Below are 14160 nucleotides of genomic sequence, written 5' to 3' on the forward strand. Positions count from 1 at the left end.
ACATTTATTGAGCACCTACTGTGTGTCCAGAGGTGTTCTAGAACCGGGATACAGCAGTGAATGTGGACCAAAGTCCCTGCCTTCTGGAACATGCATTCTAGCAGGGGTGACAGCCAACAGCACTTTGAACAGATGAAACCACAGCTCATCAAAAGGAGACACATGCTAAAAAACAACTAAAGGAGGAGAGGAGAGGGCTTGAGGTGGAGAAGGTGCAATTTTAAATAAGATGCCCAGAGAAGGACCCACAGTAAAGGTGACCGCTGAGCGAAGATGGCAAAGGAATGATGCCAGCCACACAGACACCTGGAGGGAGAGTGCTGTGGGCAGAGCATGTGCAAAGGCACTGAGGCAGGAGCATGTCAGTGAATTCCGCAAGGAGGCCAGTGTGGCTGGTTTCAGATCAGGGGAACAGATCTGAAAGGGAATGGGGAGGGGGCAGCAGACTGCGCAGGGACCTGTGGGCAAGATAAAGAGTTGACTTTTGGAACTTCCCCAATGGCCCAGTGGTTAAAGCTTCCAATGCAGGGGGCACAGGTTCAATCCCTGGTGGAGAAACGAAGATCTCACATACTTCGTGGTGCAGCCAAAAGAAGAAAATAAATAATTAAGAGTTGGCTTTTATGCTGCCTGAGATGGGAGGGCTCTGATCACAGGAGGGACAGGTCTAAAACAAAACCCCCTGGCTGCCATGTGGGGAATATGATCAGGCTGACTGGTGAAGAGGCTACTGCAATAGTCCCAGCAAGTGATGGGATGATGGGAGCTCTATTAGTTTCCTGGAGCTGCTCTACCAAATGATCGCAAACTAGGTGGCCTAAAATAATACAAATTTATTCTCTCACAGTTATGGAGGTCAGAAGTCTGAAATCAGGGTGTCGGGTAGGTTGTTTACTTCCTCTAGGCAGGGAATTTGTTCCATGGATCTAACCAGCAATCCTCAACATTCTTTGGCTTGTAGATGGATCACTCCAGTGTCTGCCTCCATCTTCACATGGCTTTCTCTTCTTTTAAGGACACCAGTCCAATTATTGCATGTAAGATCATCCTACTCTAACATGACCTCATCTTAACTAATTACCTCGGCAACAACCCTATTTCAAAATAAGGCCTCCCTCTGAGGTTCAGGGAAGCACATGAATTTGGAGGTTGGGGGGGCAGTAGGTGGGTGTGCTGGTAGGGGACCCTCTTCCACCCAGTACAGTGGCTTAGATGGAGTAGGCAGCAGAGGTGGGCCAAAGTGAAAATGGTTAAAAATACTCAAGAGGGGGACTTCCCCAGTGGTTAAGATGCTAAGCTTCCAATTCAAGAGACACAGGTTCAATCCTTGGTCAGAGAACTAAGATCCCAAATGCCTCGAGGCGTGGCCAAAAGATAAATCATAAAATAAAACAGGAGGATGGGAGATCGCATTAGTGGGTATATGCAGTGGGAAAAAGTGGGCGCCTCTCAATCTCTCCCCGCAATTTCATCCTTTCCTGGTTGAATTGGTCACAGGAGTTACCACCACACATAATTCCCACCAGAACCCCACCCTGCCAACCAAGCCTGAGCCCCCAGGACCCTGGAGGACCCCTGATCCCACTAGCCTCTGCAGCATCTTCCAGGGCCTGCTCCACTCCTGGCCTGGTGGCCTGGCAGACAAACCCCGCCAAGCCCCGGGGCAGCACGTCCCCGGCCCCCCACCTCGGCCCAGCAGGCTTGCCTCGTTAGCCTAACGAGCAGGGCCTCGGTGCCAGGCGGTTGCCATGGCCACGGAGACAGCACCACAGCGCTGGGCGATGCTCCCAGAGGGTCTGTGGCGGGCACCGGAGTTCAGCGTGAGGACAAGCAGGGGCCCTCGAGGCACGCCCCTCCTCATGGGGTCCCCGCCATGTGCACCTTTGGGCCTGGCCTCAGGGACTTCTGGCTGCCAGCATCTCCCAAAGAGGAACCCCCAGGCCACAGAGAAAAATTCACTCCCCTGCCACTCATCCCTCCAGACCTGCCTGGCTAGAAGTGCCCCACCACTCCAACATAGCACACAGTTAATTGCAGGGGTGGCCAGCCAAGGGGAGGTCAGAGGTCAGTGGGCAGCTGGGGAGACAGGCCTCCAAGGCAGTGAGAAGGGCCTGGATTTCAGGCAAGCAGTGCTGGGAAGCCCTGCGGGCTCACGGGGCTCTGAGTAAGGTCAGGGCACTGCCCCAGTGGCCCCACCCCGCAGCTGCTTCCACAGGACAGACTGTGGGGGCAGGACAAATGGAGGTTTCTGCAGGCACTGAGTGGGCGAGAGGGCAGCAGGGATGACCCCCAGGTCTCTGGCCTGGCCCCACACTCCGGGAGCAAGCTCAGGCTGGGAGTCTGGGGGCAAAGGGGAACCGCAGGTCCATTTTGGGACAGAGGAGTTCTGAAGCCCCTTTAGGACATCCGTGAACAATGTAAAAGGAGGCTGCTGGATCTGCCTGCCTAGCCCTAGGATGGGCTCCATGGCTTTAAGAGCTGCAGACAGGAAAGTGAGGGGCAAGGACAGGGCCTGCTGGACTAACTCAAGCCTCCAATGGCCCCTTAGCTCCCTTTGCCTCACCACACCCTCTGAGGTCGTGTGCACTCATCACCCCATTTTCCCTGGTGGATAAACTAAGGCACTACATACAGAGGCTCCGTTACTTGTCCTAGATTGCATTGCACAGCCAGACACTGGACTCTGCCCCATGGCTCATTTGAGCTCCCATTCACAAGCCCTAAAACCCAAACACGAGTAACCGAAAAACAAGCCAAGCCCAGGAGACAGGAGGCAGAGAGTCAGCCCCGTGAGTCCCTGGGAAATATACCCACATGTGCACTCCAGTGGGCAGCTGGCTGTGGTCTCATCTCCTTCTACCCGTGGCTTACTTTCTCCCCCCACTTCCTTTCCAGCTCAGAGAAATATCCCAGGGTCAACAGAAGGAAGCAGAAATATCCAAAAGCATCAGCAGAGCGCCAAGGTTGGAACAAGAGCCCAGAGGCCCCTAAGTGTCGACACACCCTCAGCATTGCTACGGCAACAATTCCAAAATCCCTGGGCCCTGGCTACAGCGCAGACGGAAATGACACTCCACCGGGGAGTGCTAGGTGTCACCTATCCGATTCTAGGGCCTTCCTTCAGGCCAAGTGGTTCACAAGGGCCCCGGGGCCTCCGATAGGGATATTTCACCTTCCAGGTTACTGACTGTCATCTTCCAGAGTCCAACCCAAGGCGTAAGTGTGTGCTAAGTCGCTTCAGTCACGTCTGATTCTGTGCAATCCTATGGACCATAGCCCACCAGGCTCCTCTGTCTACGGGATTCTCCAGACAAGAACACTGAAGTGGGTTGCCACACCTCCTCCAGGGGATCTTCCCGACCCAAGGATTGAATCCAGCTTTCCTGTGTCTCTAACATTGACAGGTTAATTCTTTACCACTAGAATCACCTGGGAAGCCAAAGCCCCATCCCAAGATGGACACCCAATGACCCAGGTTCTTGCCCTGGGTATGGCCTTTGTTAAAACACTCCGTGGGGCCAGACTTTGGCTTCCCCTAGAATTATCCATCAGGAAATCACCCACCCCACCCCCACCCCCACCCCCACAGGCTCTCAGGAGGAACAAACATGGAAACATCTTGCAAGTGTTTTCCCTTTTCTTTGCTCCTGTCTGCTCCAGCTCACCCTTCAAGAACTGAGACAACTTTTAGGAATGCATATGATAAGATAAAATTCAGAGAGCAAGCCCAAGAAGAAAAATCAGGGACGAACCAATCTGAAATCAGGATGAAGTCCAAAACACAAACCAGATTAGACTGCTGAAGGCACGCAGCAAACTGTGGCTCTAAGCTTCCTAGTGGCCAAAGCAAAGAGGGAAACAAGATGGGTTCTAAAGTGACTTTGCAAAAAGTATGAAAACTATGTAGCACCAGGTGTTATAGCAATTCTTCAGTCCTGGACAGAAGAGATTATAGCCTCAAACATCATTTAAGAACCCAAAAATCCATGTCAAAAGTCAGCTGCCTTAACCGTCCCCACTTTCCTATTGCATTCTACAATAGCATCAGCATAACTCAGCAAGAACAGCGAGCCAGGCAAGAATAAGGGTTGTTTGCTGTTTTCATTTTGTTTTTAATATTTATTTATTTATTTGGCTGTGTCAGGTCTTTGTTACAACACACAGGATCTTTTGTTTTGCTTTGTTTTTGTTTTGTTTTTTTAACGCAGGATCTTTTGTTGCAGTGCACGGATTCTCTAGCTGTGGCGCAGGCTCAGTAGTTGTGGTATGTGGGCTTAGTTGCTCCATGGCATGCAGGATCTTAGTTCCCTGACCAGGGATCGAACCCACATCCCCAGCATTCTAAGGCAGGATTCTTAACCACTGGACCACCAGAGAAGTCTCCAGAACAAGGGGTTTTAGGGCCCACTTGATGTGACCCTTAAACTCACAACCCTCTTAAGGGCCCCAGTTTCACATGACCCTGGAAGATTATGCTGAAGCTAAAAAGAACATGATAGCTATCGGGGGTCGGCAAATGTAAAGGGCAAGAGAACCAATATTCCATCATTTTTCAGCCTTCTGGCCTCTGTCATAACTCCTCAATTTTGCAGCTACACCTCAAAAACAACCACAGACTGTACACGAATGAATGAGCATGTGTTAGTCGCTCGGTCATGTCCAACTCTTTACAACCCCATAGACTGTAGCCTGCCAGGCTCCTCTATCTGTGGGATTCTCCAGGCGAGATACTGGAGTGGGTAGCCATTCCCTACTCCAGGAGAATCTTCCCTACCCAGGGATCGAACTCTGGCCTCCCACATTGTAGGCAGATTCTTTTCCACCTGAGCCACCAGGAATAGCTGCATTCTAATAAAACTTGACAGCAGATGCTGAAATTTGAATTTCACTTACTTTCACATGTCACAAAATATTCTTTTTTTTTTCCAACCATCAAAAAAATGTAAAAACCATTCTCAGCTTGGGCATATAAAAACAGGAGGTGGGCTGGATTTGGCCTGCGGGCCGTAGTTTGTGAACCCCGGCTCTCTATATATTTCAGAATAAATCAAGATGTATTATAATTTAAAGGAGGAAAGTAAGACATAAATATGGTGTGATACCATGTGTGTGCTTGTTTTTAACGGGAACACACACATCTATGTCCCTGTGAGGCGGACATATGGCCGGAGTATCTCCGAGAGGAAACCGTACCCGTGGGTATCTGCCTCGGGGGACGCAGACAGAAGGCCAGGAACAGGAAGGAGACTTCCCTCGACACCTCCTGTGTTCTGTTTTAATTTTTTTACCAGGCCCATGCTTTTTCTTTTATTAAAATAGGTTTTTATAAAGCCCAAAGCAAGTGGCAGGGTTGGAGTACATTGTCAGTGCTTAGTCACTAAGTCGTGTCTGACTCTTTGCAGCCCCATAGACTGTAGAGCCCGCCAGGCTCCTCTGTCCATGGGATTCTCCAGGCAAGAATACTGGCGTGGGTTGCCATTTCCTGCTCCAGAGGATGTTCGCGACCCAGGGATCAAACCTGTGTCTCCTGCATTGGCAAGCGAATTCTTTACTGCTGAGCCACCAGGGAAGCCCTAGGAGTGTATCATTTTTGGGGTTTTCTGTATTTTTCAAATGACAGATAAAAAGCAATGCTGTCTCCTCACCCAAAGTTAATCTAATTGTTATCAACATGGAAAGACATGCATAATGTGTTAATTCATAGCAGGAAAAAAGTACAGACCAGGACAGCCCCTATGGGAAGCAGGCCTGCTCAACGTATCTGCATGTGTGGACACAGACAAGGTAGGAGTAGGACCATCATCTCTACAAACCTGAGATTCTTCTGAGCCTGAGTCCAAGACTCATGAACCTCAACTCAGCCTCCAGTGGGAGCTGCCCACACTTTGCACAGACCTGGCTACCTCCCATGCTGCAGAAATGACAGTCAGGAGAGGAAGTAGGGGACACTTGAGCCAGCTCCCCAGTCTCAGGGGTGGTGGCCTGGTAGGACCAGAAAGGGTGATAACGTCTAGTCAGTGGCCTGAATTCTGGCATTTGGCCCTGAGTCAAGAAAGAAGGGGAACTTCCCTGGCGGTCGGGTGGTTAAGACTCTGTGCTTCCACCACAAGGGGCCCAGGTTCGATCCCTGGTCGGAGAACTAAGATCCCACAAGCCACAAGACAAAAAAAAAGAAAACAGAGAAGGCAAGGCTGTATCGTCAAGTTGCCTAAGAGGAGCAAAGCCCACTAGTCATATTTTGTGGATGCTCAGCCATTCAGTCATGTCCGACTCTACAGACCCTTCAGATTGTAGCCTGCCAGGCCACTCTGTCTATGGGATTTTTCAGTCAAGAATACTGGAGTGGGTTGCCATTTCCTTCTCCAGGGAATCTTCCCAACCCAGGGATCGAACCCGCGTCTCCTGAATTGGCAGGCAGGTTCTTTATTGCTGAGCCACTGGGAAAATCACATTTTAAATGTATTCAAATCAAGTAGTAAATAACATTCCAATCCTAGGTTGCATTCGCCTCATTTGAGGCGCTCAGCGCCATCTGTGGGGAGTGGTTAAGGTGCTGGGCATGCAGGACAGGTCTGGAACATTCGCACCATTTCAGAAAGGTCTCCTGGACAGAGCTGCCCCAGAGGCTGGCAGGACAGGAGGAGGTGGGAACATGAGGAAGGTGGGCAAGGGAAAGTGGACAGAGGGCTGTGGAGTCCAGGCCAGCACCCGGGAGAGCCTCAGGCTTTGCTGGGAAACAGGATCACAGAATGTGGAGTGTCCCTCCAAGATGACAAGGCTCCGGTGGCTCCGGGCAGAGAAAAAACACACGAAAGGAAAAAAATCAGCTGCTGAGAGTCAGGCCCTGCTCCCATACACTGAATCTTGTTTCATCATCCAGTCTCGGGCCTTCTGATCAGGGCAGCCATCAGACACAGCCACATGTGGCTTTTAAAATATAAGTTAATTAACATGAAATAAAATCACCAGCTCAGTCGGCACTAGCCACATTTCAAGGCTCAAAAGCCACACATACCCAGTGGTTGCACATGTGTATATGTGCACTTAGTCATTCAGTCACGTTCGACTCTTGGTGACCCCATGGGCTGTAGCCCAGCAGACTCCTCTGTTCATGGGATTCTCCAGGCGAGAATGCTGGGGTGGGGTGCCATTCCCTTCTCCAGGAGATCTTCCCGACCCAGGGATCGAACCCGGTCTCCTGTATTGCAGGCGGATTCTTTACCGTCTGAGCCACCAGGGAAGCCCGCCTCATGGTTAGGGGACAGCAAAGGTCCAGAACGTTCCCCACCATTACCAGGAGTGCCGGGACAGTGCAGCCCTAGATGGTCTTCCCAGGGGTGTTATTTTGCACATCCCACTCCCCCATTTAAGGATAAGAAAACTGAGGCCAAAAGGCTTTTAACGGAGGGGAGCAGGATTTGAGCCAGATCTGATTCAAAGGAGCCCTTTTGAGAACCACCCCCCATCCCCAGGGGTAAGGGGAAGCTCAGCCCTTCCCCAGGAGACTCCCCGTGTCCTCCCCATCAGTCTTCCCCCCACTTTCCAGGCTGCCTGAGCCCTTCAACTTCAGTTCCCAGCAGGCACTGGGGAATTAAAAGCAGAACAGAAAACCTTGGCCTTCAAGGGCCCAGGTCAACCTGGGCAGATCTGGGAATCACCAACCAGTCGGACAGGAGAGGAGCCTGCTGCCTCCAGAGAGCAACAAGCCCAGGCGTGAGGTTCAAGTGAAGAGATTATTCCATAAGATTCTTCCCAGCAGCCTTTTAGAAAGAAGAATAGCTTGCATCCAACCAGCCCGTCAGTGAGGACCTAGATTGAACAAAAATTCTACACGGTGGAAGCCTCCCCTCTCCAACGGTGGAAGCAGGAGGGAGGGGCAAAATAACAACAGCTCCTATGATATATCATGACATCCATCGAGTCCTCATAACAATAAAACCAGAAGTAGAATCATCATCCCCATTTTAGAGATAAGCAAACTGAGGCCCAGAGAAGTTAAATAACCCATCCAGAATCACACAACTAGAAACTGAAGAGCTGAACATTAAACCCATTAAACATTAAATGCTCTAGCTTTCTGCCCTTTAATCCTCTCCCCCTACCCCACGGCCCTAGTGGGTAATATGCCCATTGTACAGACCAGGGCGCCCACACTCTCAGGGGGTCAGGGATCAGTCCCAGGGCACTCTGCTTGCACATGGCTAAGCCGGGGCGGCAACTCACTGGAACTTTGCAATGATCAGTGGTGCGAATCTCAGACAAAACACTCCCAGACTGTCCTCTGCTGTTGGTTTAGGATGATTCTTTACGGATCTATGAACCGAAAGTTCCCAAGTTCCCTCCCCCTGGGTGTGGTGGTGGGGAAGTGCCCAGGCAGAAAAGCCTCACTTTTGACTAAAAGAAAGACAATGATGATGATTTTGATCATCATAAGAAAGGCACACTACCTTGTGACCTTGGGGCTGGCCTGGCACCTCTGACCTGCGCCCTCATCTGTAAAACCGGAAAAAGCTGTCATCCGCCCCAGGACTTCTCAAGGTCTCCAGCTACAAAGAACCCCAGGGCTGCCCGCCAGCTAGCAGGAGCTCATCTGATGCAGTTTTCTGGAGTCCCATAATACGCCATGCTAAATAATTCAAAACCATGTTTTCATTTCAAAATAAACACAGCCCTGTCGCCACAGCGAATGCCAAATTTGCATGAATGTTTAAGATAAAATGAGACTTCAAAGGAACTTCAGACCTGCTTCTGGCACTGTCCCCCTCCCCGAATCCTGGGGAGAACAAGTTCTTAGTCTCCAGCCCCGCAGGGCAAAGATCTATAGGTGCTGCTCAAATAAGAAACATCATTTCTTTCTTCCTGTCTTCTCTGGCAGCTCCACTGAGCAGGTCTGCAGTATGTTTATTCTTGCTGTACCAAGGCGACCATGAGTAATCCCAGGTCTTAATTCTTATTTCCACATCCAAACTGTGTGACCTTGGGCAAGTCACCTAACCTCTCTGCTTCATTTCACCACCCATAAAATAGGATGATATGAGCCCTGACCTCACAGCGCAATAATGAATAGTAAACAGATTCCTGATGAAGGTGGACCTGGCACATAGTAAGCACTTTATATATGTTGACTGTTATTATTGGATTATTAAATCATATTTAGTATTTTTCAGCTCCTGAACCAAAACTTCACTTGACAGGTTGTAAAGTCCCTTCCCCACCTCCAAGGATCCTCCAAAAATGATGACCTTTCCTAAGCCTCACTTCCTCGGGGGACTCTACATACCCACTCATGGAAGAAGCTTTTTAAGAGGACTCCCCTGGCCTGACCCTGGGCAGCCTGGCCCTCCCCAAGCAGGCAACCCAGGCTCCCGTCCCCTCCTGGTCCCCTTCCCTGGGCCAGGGCAGAAATGACCAGTTCCTCCAAACTGTTTCCCTGGCAGGGAGTCTGGTCTTGAAGGTATCACCTGGGGAGGCTGCTGTTGGCATTAGAGAGATGAAGAGAAAATAGAGGAGGAGGGAAAAACACACACAAATAAAAGCTCTCAGCCCCCTATTGTCAGAGGCAGCATTTGATGTGGGGGATTTACGGTTCAGAGAGCTGTTGGAAGGATGGGGTGAGAGCTCCAGGTCTCTTGCTGGAGCATCTCTGCTTCTTACAGAAAGGAGACCCCTCCAGCTGGGTTATGCCTAGCAGCACTCCCCAACTCCCCCGCCCCAGCCCGCGAGAAAAAAAATTCTCAGAGTGAACCAACTTTTCCACCCACTGCCGGGTTGGGAACACAGCACAAGGTACCCCACCACCAACCACCTGGCAGTCAGAGGGGATCAGGTCCAGGCAGCCTCCATCCAGCCTGAATGGCAAGAGGCTGGGGGCCGGGACTCCTGGGGCCTCTTTCCAACGCCAGCCAGCGGGTCAGTGTGAGCCTGGCCAATCCCCCCAACCCCCATGCCGGGAGAACAATCAAGCCTTCCTTGCTAGGGCCTTTCATGCAGCTAAATTCGTGTTTGCAGAGCCCTCAGAAATCTTTAGGTGGTGGTATGAGTATTATTAATTGGGGAAAAAAGAACGGATTATGCCAAATAAATCCTTCCCACATAGCCAAACCCTCGCTGAGGGAAGGAGGGAGGGTGCGTGCTGCCCCTCGAGGGGGTCTCCATCCCTCACCAGGGCCTGACAGCCACATTACCATTTACATGGCTTTATCAATAGTATTGATCCCAGAGCAAGCGTAAATAGCTCGGTGGGAAGAGGCGGGGGCTGGGGCCCGCTGGGTACCCGCCTCCACGTCTGGGCACCGCAGACTCCCCGGGCACCCGGCGGCGGCGGTGGTAAATTTCCAAGCAAAGACAAGGCAGCCGGCGCGAGGAAGCCAGACAGCGCCCGGGATGCCCTAGCAGCCGCCGCCGCCGCCACCGCCGCCTCCGATTCCTCGCTCACCGCCAGCGGCCGGCCCCAGCGTGAATCCCACAGCCGGACTCAGTCTGTGCATCTGTTCAGTGGGCTGAAGGCGCCGCCTGCCCCTCTCTGTCCTCATGGGGAAAAGTCAAGGGGTTGGGGGGTGGGTTGCAAAGAAGTCCCTCTCCCTTCACCACATCTTCTGGCAAAATGCACGGCCGCCCCTTCCCATCAAATTTCCAGGCCATTGGAGTAAAGACCAAGTTTTAGAACTCAGGAATAATAATAACAACAGTAAATGGTGATACATATACAAGCACCTTCTATGTATTTCCACCCTCGGTTCTCACAACAACCCTCTAAACTCGGTATTATTATTATCATCCCACTTTGCAGATGAGAAGCCTGAGGCACAGGGAGGTTGAGTAATTTGTCCAGAGTCACACCGCCAGTAGTGGCAAAAGTGTGATTCCCACCAAAGGCGATACGTTGCAAGAGCCGGCTGTGAATGGTTCAGCTCCCCGGGTTCAAGGTCTCTTACTTTCTCAGAGGGCTCTCCCCCTACACTTCAATCCAAAAAAAAAAAAAGGCCACCCACCACGAGGTACATAACAATGCCCAGGGACGTCCTCCCAGCTCACTCCAGGCCCGGAGAACCCCTTCTATCAAAGCAACCGCGGGGACCCAGATCTGGCTTAAAAAGGGCAAAGTCAAGGCCACGGATAACACAAACCCCAACAAGCCCAGAACTCCCTCATCCAGCCTGCAGGGCTCCTCTCCCCTTCCCTCCACCCTGCCTCCCTCACACATCCTTCCTCCAAATCTGCAAAAGGGGAAAAAAAAAAAATCATAATAAAACCAGTTCTCACCAACAGGGGGGGAGGAGGAGGGGGAGGAAGCGAGGAGGCTGAGCCGACAGCACAGATCCGCCTCCGCTGCCTGCACCAGACCCTCAGAGAGCCGGAGCGCGCGACAGGCGGCTGGAGGGCCCTCGCTTCCAAAAAAATAAACCTACAATGTAAAAATAACGCCGGGCGCCCCACGCTAATTAAGTCCGGGCGACAGCAGCTCACAGGTACAGCGTGTCTCGCCTGCCCGCCCGCCTAGACCTCTCTCGCTCCCTCGAGCTTTTTCCTGCAAGCGTCCGGGGTGGGGAAGGCGCGCCCCACGGGTCTCTCCCCTCAACTCCCCGCCAAGTCTCCGGGGGTGCTCCCCCAGCACTAGGACCGGGGGCCTCCGGGTCCAGCCCAAGTGGGATCAGTTCTGAATTCCAACTTCCCAAACTAGTGGCATCCCAAGTATCCGCACAGCCCGGGGGAGGGACCAGGAGGCGGCCCCATGAGGCGTCACCAGCCGCGGGAGGCAGGCCCAGACACCAGGAACACCGGCCCACGGGGGAGGGGGCAGCAAGGGGCGCCTCTCCCCGGGGACCCCGACCCAGAGCTCGGACCCCTCGCCCAGGAGCGGCCACGCCAGAAGCCCCCCGCCCCCCGTGGCGGGAACCTCTCCCAGGCGCCTTCTACAGCAGCCAGGCCGGGGAGCCGAGGGTGCCATCTCCAGGGGCACCCACGAGCTGCACTGACCGCTGGAAAATAAGGCGCAGTGTCACCCCCCAAGTCCAGGGCTGCTTGGAGAGGAGGGAGGCGCATGGCGGCCATGCCCCCAGGGCTGTGGCACACGGTGGGGGGCTGTCCTGCGCAGTTCCACGGCACCCCCCCGTCCGCCCACCCCCCACGCCACTTCCCTCCTTCCCGTCCCCTCGCAGGGGAGCTGGAGTTCCCCTAAGTTCCCCGGCACCCCCACGCACGCGGGCCGCAGTGTCTGTGGGGCGCCTCGCTCCCCAGCAGGCCACCCCCCGAGAGCGCCAACTCGGGAGTGCAGGGGCCCCGCCAACTCCGCCGCGTGCGCCGACCGATCTTCCCCGATTTCCCCGGAAGCGCGCCCCGCGCCTCACCCCGGCCCTCCACAGGGACCCCCGGCCCCAACTCACCTCGCTGAGGTGGCGGCGGTGGCGCCCGGGCTCGGGGCGCGCTCGGGCCGCCCGGGCGCTCAGGCAAGTGGCGGTGCAGATCGGGCTGGGGGCGCGCAGCAGGCCCGGCCTCCAGCCGGGGCGCGATCCTCCCGCCGCCGCCTCCTAGGGCGCTAGCCCCGGGTCCCCGGGCCGCAACTTGGCGCGCATCGCGGGGGCGCAGGACGCGGGCGCACGGCTCGGGCGGGGCGCGGGCGGACACTGGGCTCCGATGCGGCCCGGCCTGCCCGCGGCTCCGCTCCCCGGCGGCGGCGGCGGTGGCGGCGGTGGCGGCGGCGGCGGCGGCGGCGGCGGGAGGGGGAGGAGGGGGCGGGGCGGGAGCCCGGGAGGCGGCGGCTCGGCCTCCCGGCTCCTGGCTCCCCGCCCGCACCGACGCGCCCCGGCCCGGCCCCCTCGGGCTCCTTAAAGGGCCCACGTCGCCTCCCCCGGGCCTGCGCGCACCCACTCGCGCGTGCACACGCCGCCACACAGACACACACACGCTTGGGCGCGACGCCGAGTTTCTTTTTAGCAGCTCCCTGAAGGAGGAAGGAGGGGGAAAGCGCCTCCCCATCCCGCCCCCTCCTCCTCCTGTGGGCCGTGCGCCCTCCTCTTCCCCAGCCCCAGATACTTCACTCGAAGTATAATCGCGTTCCAGCTATTAAATTATCAGTCTAACTCTGGAGTGACCAGTGAATAGGCAGGGGGCGTACGAGGAGGGCCACACACAGGACCTTTGAGGGACCCACACAGATGCGAGGGGACACACGCGGTGGAGCTCGCTCTGGGGGTCTGGCACACAGTAGGGCGCAAGACTCTCACCAGTGGACCTTCACACAACTGGGCCTCAGAGAGGAGAGCTAACCCAGGTGCGCACGAGGGAAAACGCGCAACCACCCTCCACCCCCCACCCCCGCTCCGCAGACGTGAGCGTAGCCTGGGACGTAGACTCCTAAGACATAAGGTCACCCGCAGATAAGCAAACCCCGACACAGACAGGAGTTCACGCACGCGGGCGAACACACACACACACGAATGTCCGTTTCTCGAGGGCGAGGATTTCCATGTGTTCCCTGACCTTTCCCAGTTAGGGACGCAATGTATTGCAAGAACTCCCAGTTCGGGACTTTCAAGGGACACAAACGCAGACACACGATGCTGCAAGTGTGTGGCGGGCACGAGCGGGCAGGGTCATGGACGAGCACACATGTGGACACTCGCCCGCGCACACGCAAGCGCTCACCGCTCCAACAGGAACCCCACGGGCAGCCCTGACAACCGGTGTGTCCTCATTTACCCCCTCCTCCTGCCCCTCCCGGGCTGCTTTCTCAAAGCCGGGGAGATCTTTTTAAACAGCAGAGGGCACCGGGAGCCCCAGACCGGGACCCTCCCTCCTCCTCTGCTTTCCCCTAAGATGTAAGAGAGTTTGAATTTTTTTTTTTTTTTTTTTCGGTTCAACTTTCCTTTTTTGGAGCGACGTCTCAGCAGATTCAGTTCTGCCATCTGCCAACATCTGAGAACCCCCAGGGGGAGTGGGGAATGGCTGCGGTGGGGAGGCGGCCATGCGGTTTCCAGGGGCAGGGAGGGCCTCCGCCTCCAGCGTGCCTGCAGGGGTTCTCGGCCTCCGTGGTAGCAACGTGCCCCTCTTGGCCCCCTCAGGCTGCTCGGGCTCTTTTTTTTTTTTTCTTTCTGGGGAGGGTGGGGTGGGAAGCACCTGAGACTGACAAAATCTGGGAAAGGGAAGTGTCTGGAGGGGCTG

At 54.6% G+C, this 14160-nt stretch overlaps 1 protein-coding gene across 16 annotated transcripts in view; it reads right to left on the reverse strand.

The window, feature by feature from the left end:
* Positions 1-12520, reverse strand: part of NCOR2 (nuclear receptor corepressor 2) — a 232076-nt gene extending 219556 nt beyond the window's left edge. For 15 of the 16 annotated variants that reach the window (XM_065904620.1, XM_065904624.1, XM_065904623.1 and 12 more), the window contains exon 1: positions 12384-12469. The gene's annotated coding sequence lies outside the window, so the exon portion shown is untranslated. Of the gene's footprint in view, positions 1-12383 lie in introns of all 16 variants that reach the window. The other variant, XM_065904616.1, reaches the window with a different exon arrangement.
* Between the last annotated feature and the right edge of the window lie 1640 nt (positions 12521-14160).

Source organism: Muntiacus reevesi, chromosome 13, assembly GCF_963930625.1.
Source record: "Muntiacus reevesi chromosome 13, mMunRee1.1, whole genome shotgun sequence".
Lineage (NCBI taxonomy): Eukaryota > Metazoa > Chordata > Mammalia > Artiodactyla > Cervidae > Muntiacus > Muntiacus reevesi.